At 42.3% G+C, this 12,152-nt stretch overlaps 1 protein-coding gene across 7 annotated transcripts in view; it reads left to right on the top strand.

Moving 5' to 3' along the window:
• Positions 1 to 12,152, top strand: part of IL21R (interleukin 21 receptor) — a 58,657-nt gene that overhangs the window by 4,140 nt on the left and 42,365 nt on the right. The window contains exon 1 of one of the 7 annotated variants that reach the window (XM_089895995.1): positions 11,883 to 11,996. The exons of 2 other annotated variants lie outside the window; for them this stretch is intronic. The gene's annotated coding sequence lies outside the window, so the exon portion shown is untranslated. Of the gene's footprint in view, positions 1 to 11,882; positions 11,997 to 12,152 lie in introns of those variants that run through there. 4 more of the 7 variants (XM_022588474.3, XM_089895996.1, XM_089895997.1 and 1 more) reach the window with 4 other exon arrangements.

Genomic DNA, 12,152 nt, shown 5'->3' with positions numbered 1-12,152 from the left:
GGTTGTTACTGCTGGCATCTAGAAGCCCAGGATGCTGCTTGACATCCTACGATGCAGAGGACAGCCTCACAGCAAAGAATCATCCAGCCCAGATGTCTACAGCACCGAGGTGGAGAGACCCGGCTCCCCCATCCTTCCAGCGCCCCTAAGAGACCACCTGAGGGATTTGGGAGCCCTTCCCTGAATGAGAAGTGAGTCTGTGTTAGGGTGGCAGTTAGCAGCAGGCAGCTGTGGTGACAGAGGCTGGTTCCTCTGTGGAACTGAACTCGACATCCTTGTGGCTTTTCTTGTCCTTTTCAATCAGCCCAGGCATCTGGGCCTAGGCCTCTCATGTATATACAGTCTCCAAGGGCCTGATGTGTCCCCAGCCCACTACCCTGCTGAGGACCTTCTATGGCTCTGGGTACCATCTTCCCTCCAGTCAATGGCCTCACCACTTCCCTCTTGTCCACCCACACCAGGGCCCTCATTCCGCAAATACCCTGTGTCTCTGCTTGGGGCTTTGTTGCTCATCTCCAGGGCACACTTCCTTCCTCTTTAAGTCTGTTCTTGACTGTTTTCCTTCTCTTATTTTCTTCTGCATTTATTGTTCTTGACTGTTTTCCTTCTCTTATTTTCTTCTGCATTTATCTTGCTGCTCTTTCTCCAAATTCTTGAGAGGGATGTTTGAAACATTCCTTTTTAGCTTTTCTTCTTTTCTAATTTATGAATTTTTAAGGCTACAAATTTCCCTCTTGGTATTGTTTTAGCTGCAACCCACAAGTTTTGATATGTACTTTTTGTATCGTTCAGTTCAAAATGCTTTCTAATTTCCCACTGTGATTTTTCTCATTGTCCCTTAGGTAATTTAGAGGTGTATTTCTTTGTTTCCCCATCCACATTTTTGACAACCTTTGGAATGGCCTCTCCTATCTTTTCAACATAGTGAACTGCTCTTCTGAGTCCAGTTCAAGTGGCCCCTCCTCTGAGAAGCCTTCCCTGGACAGTCCCTCCACCCCAGTCCAGGCATGTAATTAGTAGTTGCCTCTTTTCTGTTCCCATGGCACTTTATACAGACGATCATTGTAAACTTTTAGGGCACACAGTAATGTATCTGTCAAGACTCTTTCAGTTTCAAGTGAAAGAATACTGATTCTTTTGGCTGAAACCAAAAGAGAACTTACTGTCTCATTTCACTAAGATGTCTGACTTTCAGGCACAGCTGGATCCAGGTGTTCTGATTCCTGACAACTCAGTTTATCTCTTGGGTCATTTCCTGTATGTTGACTCCATTCTGTTGCAAGTTCTCTCATTGTGGCCATGAGCTATCTGCAGCTACTCCAGCTACTGCAGATATAGCTCATCCTCTCTGCTCCAAGTCTGGAGTCTTTGCCCTAATTGTCTCATCAAAAGTTTCATGGAGTCTCATTGGTTCTGACTGGGTCACATACTCTCACTGGATTAATTAATGTGGCCTGGAGAATGGAGTACATTGGTTTAGGACAGGGTCATGTGCTCCCCTGGGGAGAGAGACAGAAAAAAATCAAGACACAATTACCAGGAGAGGAGTAAGCTAGTACCAGAAAGCTAAAAAAGAAAAAGAAAAAGTAAAAAGGCACTACTCCTAAATACTGTTACTACTAACAACAACTATTTAAGTCAGTCTTATACTCACCGAATGCCACCATCCCAAGTGCTTTACTTTTAGTCTTGCGTGTCCCTTTCCCACTGGACTTGAGACCATCGACAGTGAGGGAAGTTCTGTTCTATTAACTGAGAAAAATCGGAAGCTACAGGGGAGGAAGGAGATGGGTAACTCTTCCTCAACCCTATTAGTGTAGCTGCCGCAGTAACTCTCTGTCTTAATCAGCTCTGGCTGCCACAGCAAATACCACAGACGAAGGGGCTTAAACAACAGATTTATTTCTCACGGTTCCAGAGGCAGGAAAGTCCAAGATCAAGGTGCCTACTGATTCAGTTCCTGGTGAGAACCCGCTTCCTCGCTTGGACAGCTGCTCTCTCACGGCATCCTCACGTGGTCTTTCCTTAGGGCCCGTGGAGAGGGCGAGAGAGAAGGAGCTCCCTGGTGCCTCTTCTTGTAAGGACACCAATCCAATCCTGAATGAATTCCTTAGCAGCCCCATCTCCACATACAGTCACATGGGGGGGTTAGGGCTACAACATGTGAATTTTGCGGGGACGCGAACATTCAGGCCAGAACACTCTCCATCCAGGATAAGCCCTCCCACATCTTTCCAAAAATGAGAGCCGCAGAGACACTGAGCATGAAAGGAGGCTTTATTGGCCCTGTGGTCCAACCACACATGCAATCAATCTGACCATACATACACCCACACCAACAGGTGGCCAAGCCTTGGTTTGCATACGACTGGGGACAGGAAGTTCACCTTCTACTGTAATTAGGCAGCTCTGACTGCACTGGTCTGGACCTAAAGGTCAGCTCTCACATCCCCCACCCTGAATCTTCTCTTCTTCAAGCTGAATACCTCTGCTCCCTCGTGGTTTTCAGACCCTCTTCACACCCCTCCCACCTTTTTAGTTGCCTCTTCTGAATATACTCCAGTTCACCAATGTTCTTAAAATGAAGGGCCAGAACTAGACATAGGCTGCAGGTGTGGCCACTGCAGTGAGGCTCACCTCCCTTGTTCTGGGCACCACACCTCTCTTAAGGCAGCCTCAGGGTGCCTCAAGTTTCTCTTGGCCATGACATACTCTTGATGTTGGGAAAAACCCCCAAGCGCATGTTGCTTCAGTGGTTCTAATACTCGCACGTGTGAAATTGACTAGTTGACTTGAAGTAAAGGATATAACACTCATCCTTGGTCAGTGTCTTTGGAAGGACCACTACTCACATCTCTATAAATTTTTAATGCCTTCCCTCTTGCTGTGCCCTCTCTCCAGCATGCAGGTGCTTTGTGACCTTCCATTTTTAATTTCAAAAATGGAAATAGCTTTATTATTTTCCTCAGATTCCAGAAGCAATGTATCACTTTAAAAATCAATACAGGGGGGCTTCCCTGGTGGTGCAGTGGTTGAGAGTCCGCCTGCCGATGCAGGGGACACGGGTTCGTGCCCCGGTCCGGGAAGATCCCACATGCCGAGGAGCGGCTGGGCCCGTGAGCCATGGCCGCTGAGCCTGAGCTTCCGGAGCCTGTGCTCCACAACGGGAGAGGCCGCAACAGTGAGAGGCCCGTGTACCGCAAAAAAGAAAAAAAATCAATACAGGGAATTCTCTGGTGGTCCAGTAGTTAGGACTTCACGCTTCCACTGCAGGGAGCATGGGTTCAATCCCTGGTTGGGGAACTAAGATCCCGCATGCCTCATGGCACAGCCAAAAAAAAAAAAAATCAGTACAGAAAAATACAAAAAATTAAAAATTCCCACCATCTAGATATAGCCCTATTAACACTTGGAGCTAGACTGCCCAGATTCAAATCCTGACTTGACCACTTTCTAGCCCTATGATCCTGGGCAAGTTGCTTAATCTCCTGCACCTTCATTTCCTTGAGTCTAAAATGCAGATATTAAAAGTGATAACTTAGGGACTTCCCTGGTGGTGCAGTGATTAAGAATCCACCTGCCAATGCAGGGCACAAGGGTTCGAGCCCTGGTCCAGGAAGATCCCACATGCCACGGAGCAACTAAGCCCCTGAGCCACAACTACTGAAACCCGCTCTCCTAGAGCCCATGCTCCGCAACAAGAGAAGCCAGTGCAATGAGAAGCCCACGCACCGCAACGAAGAGTAGCCCCGCTCGCTGCAACTTGAGAAAGCCTGCACGCAGCAACGAAGACCCAACGCAGCCAAAAATAAATAAATAAAGTGATAACTTAGCACAGGGCCTATTAGATGGTAAGTTCCTTAAAACTGTGAACAATTTTGTTATTAATAATTGTATTAGTCAGGGTTCTGTTTCTCTGGAGAACCTTGACTAATACAGAGAAATATGTCTTAGTCGGTTCAGGCTGCCGTAACAAAATACCATAGACAGGGGCGGGGGTGGGGGCAGCAGGTGCTTAAACAACAGAAATTTATTTTCTCACTGTTCTGGAGGCTGGAAGTCTGAGGTCAAGTCTGAGCCAGGAAGTCAGCATGGTCGGGTTCTGGTGAGGGCTCTTTTCCTGGCTTGCAGACGGCCATCTTCTTGCTGAGTCTTCACGGAAGTTGGGGAGGCAGAGAAAGAGAGAGAGAGTGTGTGTGTGTGCTCTGGTGTCTCTTCCTCTTCTTATGAAGCTACAGTCTTATCGGATTCAGGCTTCACCCTTATGACTTCATTTAACTTTAATTACCTCCTAAAGGCTCTGTCTCCAGATAGTATAACATTGGGGATAAGGGTTTCAACATATGAACTGGTGGGGGGGAGGGGATGCAGGTCAGTCCTTAGCAATAATATCAGTATATGTGATGGCTATTGACTTTGTGTAACATGACTCTGTACCTGCACCCCCTTCTTTTTGTGACAACCACAGCGATGGGTTCGCAGTGACCCAATCAGAGCCTCCCTCCTCTTGGTCACAGTGACTCATGCAGGTATGGCCAGGTTACTCAAGCTGAGCCATCCTTGACCCCAGACTGGCACACAGATTGGCTTGTGACTCAGTCCAAGCCAATGCAAATAATTCCCTGGGGTTTTTCTGGCTGGAGTCCATGGGAACTATTCCTTTCCACTCTGACTGTAGAGCTGGTGAGTTGGGAGTTCGGGGTCTCCAGATGCTGCACAGAGAAAGCCCAACTGCAGTAGGAGAGAATCCCTTTCTGAGCTTTGCCCACCTGCTGCAATGCATTCCCAGGTTTGCTAAGCTTGCTTGGTTTGGTTTTCTACTACTGCAACTGGAATCATGTTGTTAGTAACAGGCCCCGAGTAATAAAATTTGTTTAGTTTATTTTCTAGGATATGAGAGACTGTTCGTTGTCATTGTCAGTTTTATCTTTTTTCCTCCATAACAAGCCCCTGGTGGGCATCTATCCACCAGTCAGGATTCTATCTGCATCTATATCTACCGCTATGTCTACATCCACATCTGTATGCAAATCTGTATCTATATTAGTTCAAATACAGGTTCGGTTGCATGCAACAGGAACTCAAGTTGATAGTGGCTTAAATGAGTGGTTTTTTTTCTTACCTGGACACAGATGTCCAGGGCTGAGTGGTGCCCCACAAAGTCACCCGGGCACCAAGGCTTCTTCTATCTTACTGCTCTGCCATCCTTAGGATATTTTCCATGTCTGCATTCTCCAAGATGGCCACCACCATGCCCACATTCCAGGGATCAGGAGAAAGAAAGGGGGCAGAATGGCAGGTTACATTCCCTCCCTTTATTTATTTTATTTTATTATTTTCATTTTTTAGTGGCTTTAAACAACCATTCTGTCACGATCATAGGTTCTGTGGGTCAGGCATTTGGACAGGACCCAACAGATATGGTTTGTTTCTGCTCCATGGTATCTGAAATTTGAGCTGGGGAGATTTTTTTGTTTTGGTTTGCCCACGCCACGCGGCTTGCAGGATCTCAGTTCCCTGACCAGGGATTGAACCCAGGCCGCAGCAGTGAAAGTGCCCAATCCTAACCATTAGAGCACCAGGGAACTCCCAGAGCTGGGGAGATTTGAAGGCTGGGGGTGACTTACCAGCTGGGGGCTGGAATCATTTGATGGCTCGATCACCTGCAGGTCTGGCACTTGGGTCAGGGTGACTCAAAAACAGGACAGCTGACCAGAAAACCTACACGTGAGTTCTCTGTGCAGCTGGATTTCCCCACGGCGTGGCCGCCTCAGGGTTCTTAGAGCTCTTGCCTGGCAGCTCAGCACTCCCAGTAGAAGTGTTCCAGTCTTTTTTTATTTTTAAAAACTTAAAAGATTTTAAAAGTATAAGGCACGTCCCTATAAAGGTATGACTCTGAAACTGCACATGGTACTCACAAAACCTGATTTTCTCACTTGATCTATTACATCTTTTGATTTTAAATAATATAGGATATCTATTTCATCTATTTTATATACAAATTAATTTTCCCATTTTAATATCTGCAGAGTATTCCATGATATCAATGTTTTATAAATTATTAATACAACCCTCTCTTCCTGGTTCATTCCAACTTTGTCAATATTTTTAAATGTACCTGGCATAACTTGTTCCACCAGTCTGGGTATACAAATAAGCCCCTTTCTCTTTTTGATAGTCATTCAAACCCCCTGTGTGGTTACAGGTTACATTCAAATGGTATGAGACCAACCACAGTGGCTCAATTACTTAAGGGTCTATTCTCTTGTGTAATGTGAAGCCTGGAGGCAAGTAACTACTGACATTGGTTCATGGCCTGTGATATCAGCACCAAGTTCTCTGTGATTCTTTTGGTCTTTCCCTTTGGTTCCAAATGGCTGCTAGAGCTCCAGCCATCATATCTACACTTTAGGCAGGAGAAAGGAGGAACTGGAAGAATAGAAGGGCCAAAGGGTGCTCTCAGAAGCTCCGTTTGAACATTCCTATCATTAGCTTCAAGGAAGGCTGGGAAGTGGTCTGTTAGCTGGGCTGCCCAGAATTACACTGTAGTTCTTTTTTTTTTTTTTTTTTTTGAATTTTTGAATTTTATTTTATTTATTTTTTATACAGCAGATTCTTATTAGTTATCTATTTTATACATATTAGTGTATATATGTCAATCCCAATCTCCTAACTGATACCACCACCATCACCACCCCCGCCACTTTCCCTGCTTTGTGTCCATACGTTTGTTCTCTACATCTGTGTCTCTATTTCTGCCCTGCAAACCAGTTCATCTGTACCATTTTTCTAGGTTCCACATATATGTGTTAATAGATGATATTTGTTTTTCTCTTTCTGACTTACTTCACTGTGTATGACAGTCTCTAGATCCATCCACGAATGACCTAATTTCGTTCCTTTTTATGGCTGAGTAATATTCCATTGTATATAGGTACCACATCTTCTTTATCCAGTTGTCTGTCGATGGGCATTTAGGTTGCTTCCATGACCTGGCTATTGTAAATAGTGCTGCAGTGAACATTGGGGTGCGTGTGTCTTTTTGAATTATGGTTTTCTCTGGTTATATGCCCAGTAGTGGGATTGCTGGGTCATATGGTAATTCTATTTTTAGATTTTTTAAGGAACCTCCATACTGTTCTCCATAGTGGCTGTATCAATTTACATTCCCACCAACAGTGCAAGAGGGTTCCCTTTTCTCCACACCCTCTCCAGCATTTGTAGTTTGTAAATTTTCTGATGATGCCCATTCTAACTGGTGTGAGGTGATACCTCATTGTAGGTTTGATTTGCATTTCTCTAATAATTAGTGATGTTGAGCAGCTTTTCATGTGCTTCTTGGCCATCTGTATGTCTTCTTTGGAGAAATGTCTTTTAGGTCTTCTGCCCATTTTTTGATTGGGTTGTTTGGTTTTTTAACATTGAGCTGTTTATATATTTTGGAGATTAATCCTTTGTCTGTTGATTCATTTGCAAATATTTTCTCCCATTCTGAGGGTTGTCTTTTCATCTTGTTTGTAGTTTACTTTCCTTTGCAAAAGCTTTTAAGTTTCATTAGGTCCCATTTGTTTATTTTTGTTTTTATTTCCATTATTCTAGGTGATGGATCAAAAAAGATCTTGCTGTGATTTATGTCAGAGTGTTCTTCCTATGTTTTCCTCTAAGAGTTTATAGTATCCAGTCTTACATTTAGGTCTCTAATCCATTTTGAGTTTATTTTTGTGTATGATGTTAGGGAGTGTTCTAATTTCATTCTTTTATATGTAGCTGTCAAGTTTTCCCAGCACCACTTATTGAAGAGACTGTCTTTTCTCCATTGTATATCCTTGCCTCATTTGTCATAGATTAGTTGACCATAGGCGTGTGGGTTTATCTCTGGGTTTTCTATCCTGTTCCATTGATCTATATTTATGTTTTTGTGCCAGTACCATATTGTCTTGATTACTGTAGCTTTGTAATATAGTCTGAAGTCAGGGAGTCTGATTCTTCCAGCTCCGTTTTTTTCCCTCAAGACTGCTTTGGCTATTCAGGGTCTTTCGTGTCTGCATACAAATTTTAAGATTTCTTGTTCTAGTTCTGTAAAAAATGCCACTGGTAATTTGATAGGGATTGCAGTGAATCTGTAGATTGCTTTGGGTAGTATAGTCATTTTCACAATATTGATTCTTCCAATCCAAGAACATGGTATATCTTTCCATCTGTTTGTGTCATCTTTGATTTCTTTCATCAGTGTCTTATAGTTTTCTGAGTACAGGTCTTTTACCTCCTTAGGTAGGTTTATTCCTAGGTATTTTATTCTTTTTCTTGCAATGGTGAATGGAATTGTTTCCTTAATTTCTCTTTATGATCTTTAGTTGTTAGTGTATAGGAATACAAGAGATTTCTGTGCATTAATTTTGTATCCTGCAACTTTACTAAATTCATTGATTAGCTCTAGTAGTTTTCTGGTGGCATTTTTAGGATTCTCTATGTATAGTATCATGTCATCTGCAAAGAGTGACAGTTTTACTTCTTCTTTTCCAATTTGTATTCCTTTTACTTCTTTTTCTTCTCTGATTGCTGTGGCTAGGACTTCCAAAACTATGTTGAATAACAGTGGCGAGAGTGGACATCCTTGTCTTGTTCCTGATCTTAGAGGAAATGCTTTCAGTTTTTCACCATTGAGAATGATGTTTGCTGTGGGTTTGTTGTATATGGCCTTTATTATGTTGAGGTAGGTTCCCTCTGTGCCCACTTTCTGGAGAGTTTTTATCATAAGTGGGTGTTGAATTTTGTCAAAAGCTTTTTCTGCATCTATTGAGATGATCATATGGTTTTTATTTTTCAATTTTTTAATATGGTGTATCACATTGATTGATTTGCATATATTGAAGAATCCTTGCATCCCTGGGATAAATCCCACTTGATCATTGTTGTACGATCCTTTTAATGTGTTGTTGGATTTTGTTTTTGCTAGTATTTTGTCGAGGATTTTTGCATCTATATTCATCAGTGATATTGGTCTGTGATTTTCTTTTTTTGTGGTATCTTTGTCTGGTTTTGGTATCAGGGTGATGGTGGCCTCATAGAATGAGTTTGGGAGTGTTCCTTCCTCTGCAATTTTTTGGAAGAGTTTGAGAAGGATGGATGTTAGCTCTTCTCTAAATGTTTGATAGAATTCACCTGTGAAGCCATCTGTTCCTGGACTTTTGTTTGTTGGAAGATTTTTAATCCCAGTTTCAACTTCATTATTTGTGATTGGTCTGTTCATATTTTTCTGTTTCTTCCTGGTTCAGTCTTGGAAGGTTATACCTTTCTAAGAATTTGTCCATTTCTTCCAGGTTGTCCATTTTATTGGCATGTAGTTGCTTGTAGTAGTCTCTTAGGATGCTTTGTGTTTCTGCAGTGTCCATTGTAACTTCTCCTTTTTCAATTCTAATTTTATTGATTTTAGTCCTCTCCCTCTTTTTCTTGATGAGTCTGGCTAATGGTTTATCAATTTTGTTTATCTTCTCGAAGAACCAGCTTTTAGTTTTATTGATCTTTGCTATTGTTTTATTTGTTTCTATTTCATTTATTTCTGCTCTGATCTTTATGGTTTCTTTCCTTCTACTAAATTTGGGTTTTGTTTGTTCTTCTTTCTCTAGTTCCTTTAGGTGTAAGGTTAGATTGTTTATTTGAGATTTTTCTTGTTTCTTGAGGTAGGCTTGTATTGCTATAAACTTCCCTCTTAGAACTGCTTTTGCTGCATCCCATAGGTTTTGGATAGTCGTGTTTTCATTGTAATGTGTCTCTAGGTATTTTTTTATTTCCTCTTTGATTTCTTCAGTGATCTCTTGGTTATTTAGTAGTGTATTGTTTAGCCTCCATGTTTTTGTGTTTTTTACGTTTTTTTCCCTTTAATTGATTTCTAATCTCATAGTGTTGTGGTCAGAAAAGATGCTTGATATGATTTCGATTTTCTTAAATTTACTGAGCCTTGATTTGTGACCCAAGATGTGATCTATCCTGGAGAATGTTCCATGTGCACTTGAGAAGAAAGTGTAATCTGCTCTTTTTGGATGGAATGTCCTATAAATATCAATTAAATCTATCTGGTCTATTGTGTCATTTAAAGCTTGTGTTTCCTTATTAATATTCTGTCTGGATGATCTGTCCATTGGTGTAAGTGAGGTGTTAAAGTCCCCCACTATTATTGTGTCACTGTTGATTTCCTCTTTTATAGCTGTTAGCAGTTGCCTTATGTATTGAGGTGCTCCTATGTTGGGTGCGTATATATTTATAATTGTTATATCTTCTTCTTGGATTGATCCCTTGATCATTATGTAGTGTCCTTCCTTGTCTCTTGTAACATTCTTTATTTTAAAGTCTATTTTATCTGATATGAGTATTGCTACTCCAGCTTTCTTTTGATTTCCATTTGCATGGAATATCTTTTTCCATCCCGTCACGTTCAGTCTGTATGTGTCCCTAGGTCTGAGGTGGGTCTCTTGTAGACAGCATATATATGGGTCTTGTTTTTGTATCCATTCAGCAAGCCTGTGTCTTTTGGTTGGAGCATTTAATCCATTCACGTTTAAGGTAATTATCTATATGTGTGTTCCTATGACCATTTTCTTAATCGTTTTGGGTTTGCTTTTGTAGGTCCTTTTCTTCTCTTGTGTTTCCCACTTAGAGAAGTTCCTTTAGCATTTGTTGTAGAGCTGGTTTGGTGGTGCTGAATTCTCTTAGCTTTTGCTTGTCTGTAAAGCTTTTGATTTCTCCGTCGAAGCTGAATGAGATCCTTGCTGGGTAGAGTAATCTTGGTTGTAGGTTCTTCCCTTTCATCACTTTAAATATATCATGCCACTCTCTTCTGGCTTGTAGAGTTTCTGCTGAGAAATCAGCTCTTAACCTTATGGGAGTTCCCTTGTATGTTATTTGTCATTTTTCCCTTGTTGCTTTCAATAATTTTTCTTTGTCTTTCATTTTTTGTCAATTTGATTACTTTGTGTCTTGGCGTGTTTCTCCTTGGGTTTATCCTGCCTGGGACTCTCTGCACTTCCTGGACTTGGATGGTTATTTCCTTTCCCATGTTAGGGAAGTTTTCGACTATAATCTCTTCAAATATTTTCTTGGGTCCTTTCTGTCTCTCTTCTCCTTCTGGGACCCTTATAATGTGAATGTTGTTGCATTTAATGTAGTCCCAGATGTCTCTTAGGCTGTCTTCATTTCTTTTCACTCTTTTTTCTTTATTCTGTTCTGTGGCAGTGAATTCCACCATCTGTCTTCCAGGTCACTTATCCGTTCTTCTGCCTCAGTTATTCTGCTATTGATTCCTTCTAGTGTATTTTTCATTTCAGTTATTGTATTGTTCATCTGTGTTTGTTTGTTCTTTAATTCTTCTAGGTGTTTGTTCTTTAACTCTTCTAGGTCTTTGTTAAACATTTCTTGCATCTTCTCGACCTTTGCCTCCATTCTTTTTCCAAGGTCCTGGATCATCTTCACTATCATTACTCTGAATTCTTTTTCTGGAAGGTTGCCTATCTCCACTTCATTTAGTTGTTTTTCTGGGGTTTTATCTTGTTCCTTCATCTGGTGCAAAGTCCTCTGCCTTTTCATTTTGTCTGTCTTTCTGTGAATGTGGTTTTCCTTCCACAGGCTGCAGAATTGTAGTTCTTCTTGCTTCTGCTGTCTGCTCTCTGGTGGATGAGGCTATCTAAGAGGCTTGTGCAAGCTTCCTGATGGGAGGGACTGGTGGTGGGTAGAGCTGGGTGTTGCTCTGGTGGGCAGAGCTCAGTAAAACTTTAATCCGCTTGACTGCTGATGGGTGGGGCTGGGTTCTCTCCCTGTTGGTTGTTTGGCCTGAGGCAACCCAACACTGGAGCCTACCTGGGCTCTTTGGTGGGGCTAATGGCAGACTTTGGGAGGGCTCACGCCAAGGAGTACTTCCCAGAACTTCTGCTGCCAGTGTCCTTGTCCCCACGGTGAGCCACACCCACCCCCCGCCTCTGCAGGAGACCATCCAACACAAGCAGGTAGGTCTGGTTCAGTCTCCCCCGGGGTCACTGCTCCTTCCCCTGGGTCCCGATGCACACACTACTTTGTGTGTGCCCTCCAAGAGTGGAGTCTCTGTTTCCCCCAGTCTTGTCAAAGTCCTGCAATCAAACCCCACTAGCCTTCAAAGTCTGATT

This window comes from Delphinapterus leucas, chromosome 15 (genome assembly GCF_059928025.1).
Source record: "Delphinapterus leucas isolate spDelLeu-1000000601 "Yukka" chromosome 15, BTC_Dleu_Yukka2, whole genome shotgun sequence".
Classification (NCBI taxonomy): domain Eukaryota; kingdom Metazoa; phylum Chordata; class Mammalia; order Artiodactyla; family Monodontidae; genus Delphinapterus; species Delphinapterus leucas.
Note: the sequence above shows the minus strand (reverse complement) of the source record. Positions and strands in the feature narration are given on the sequence as shown.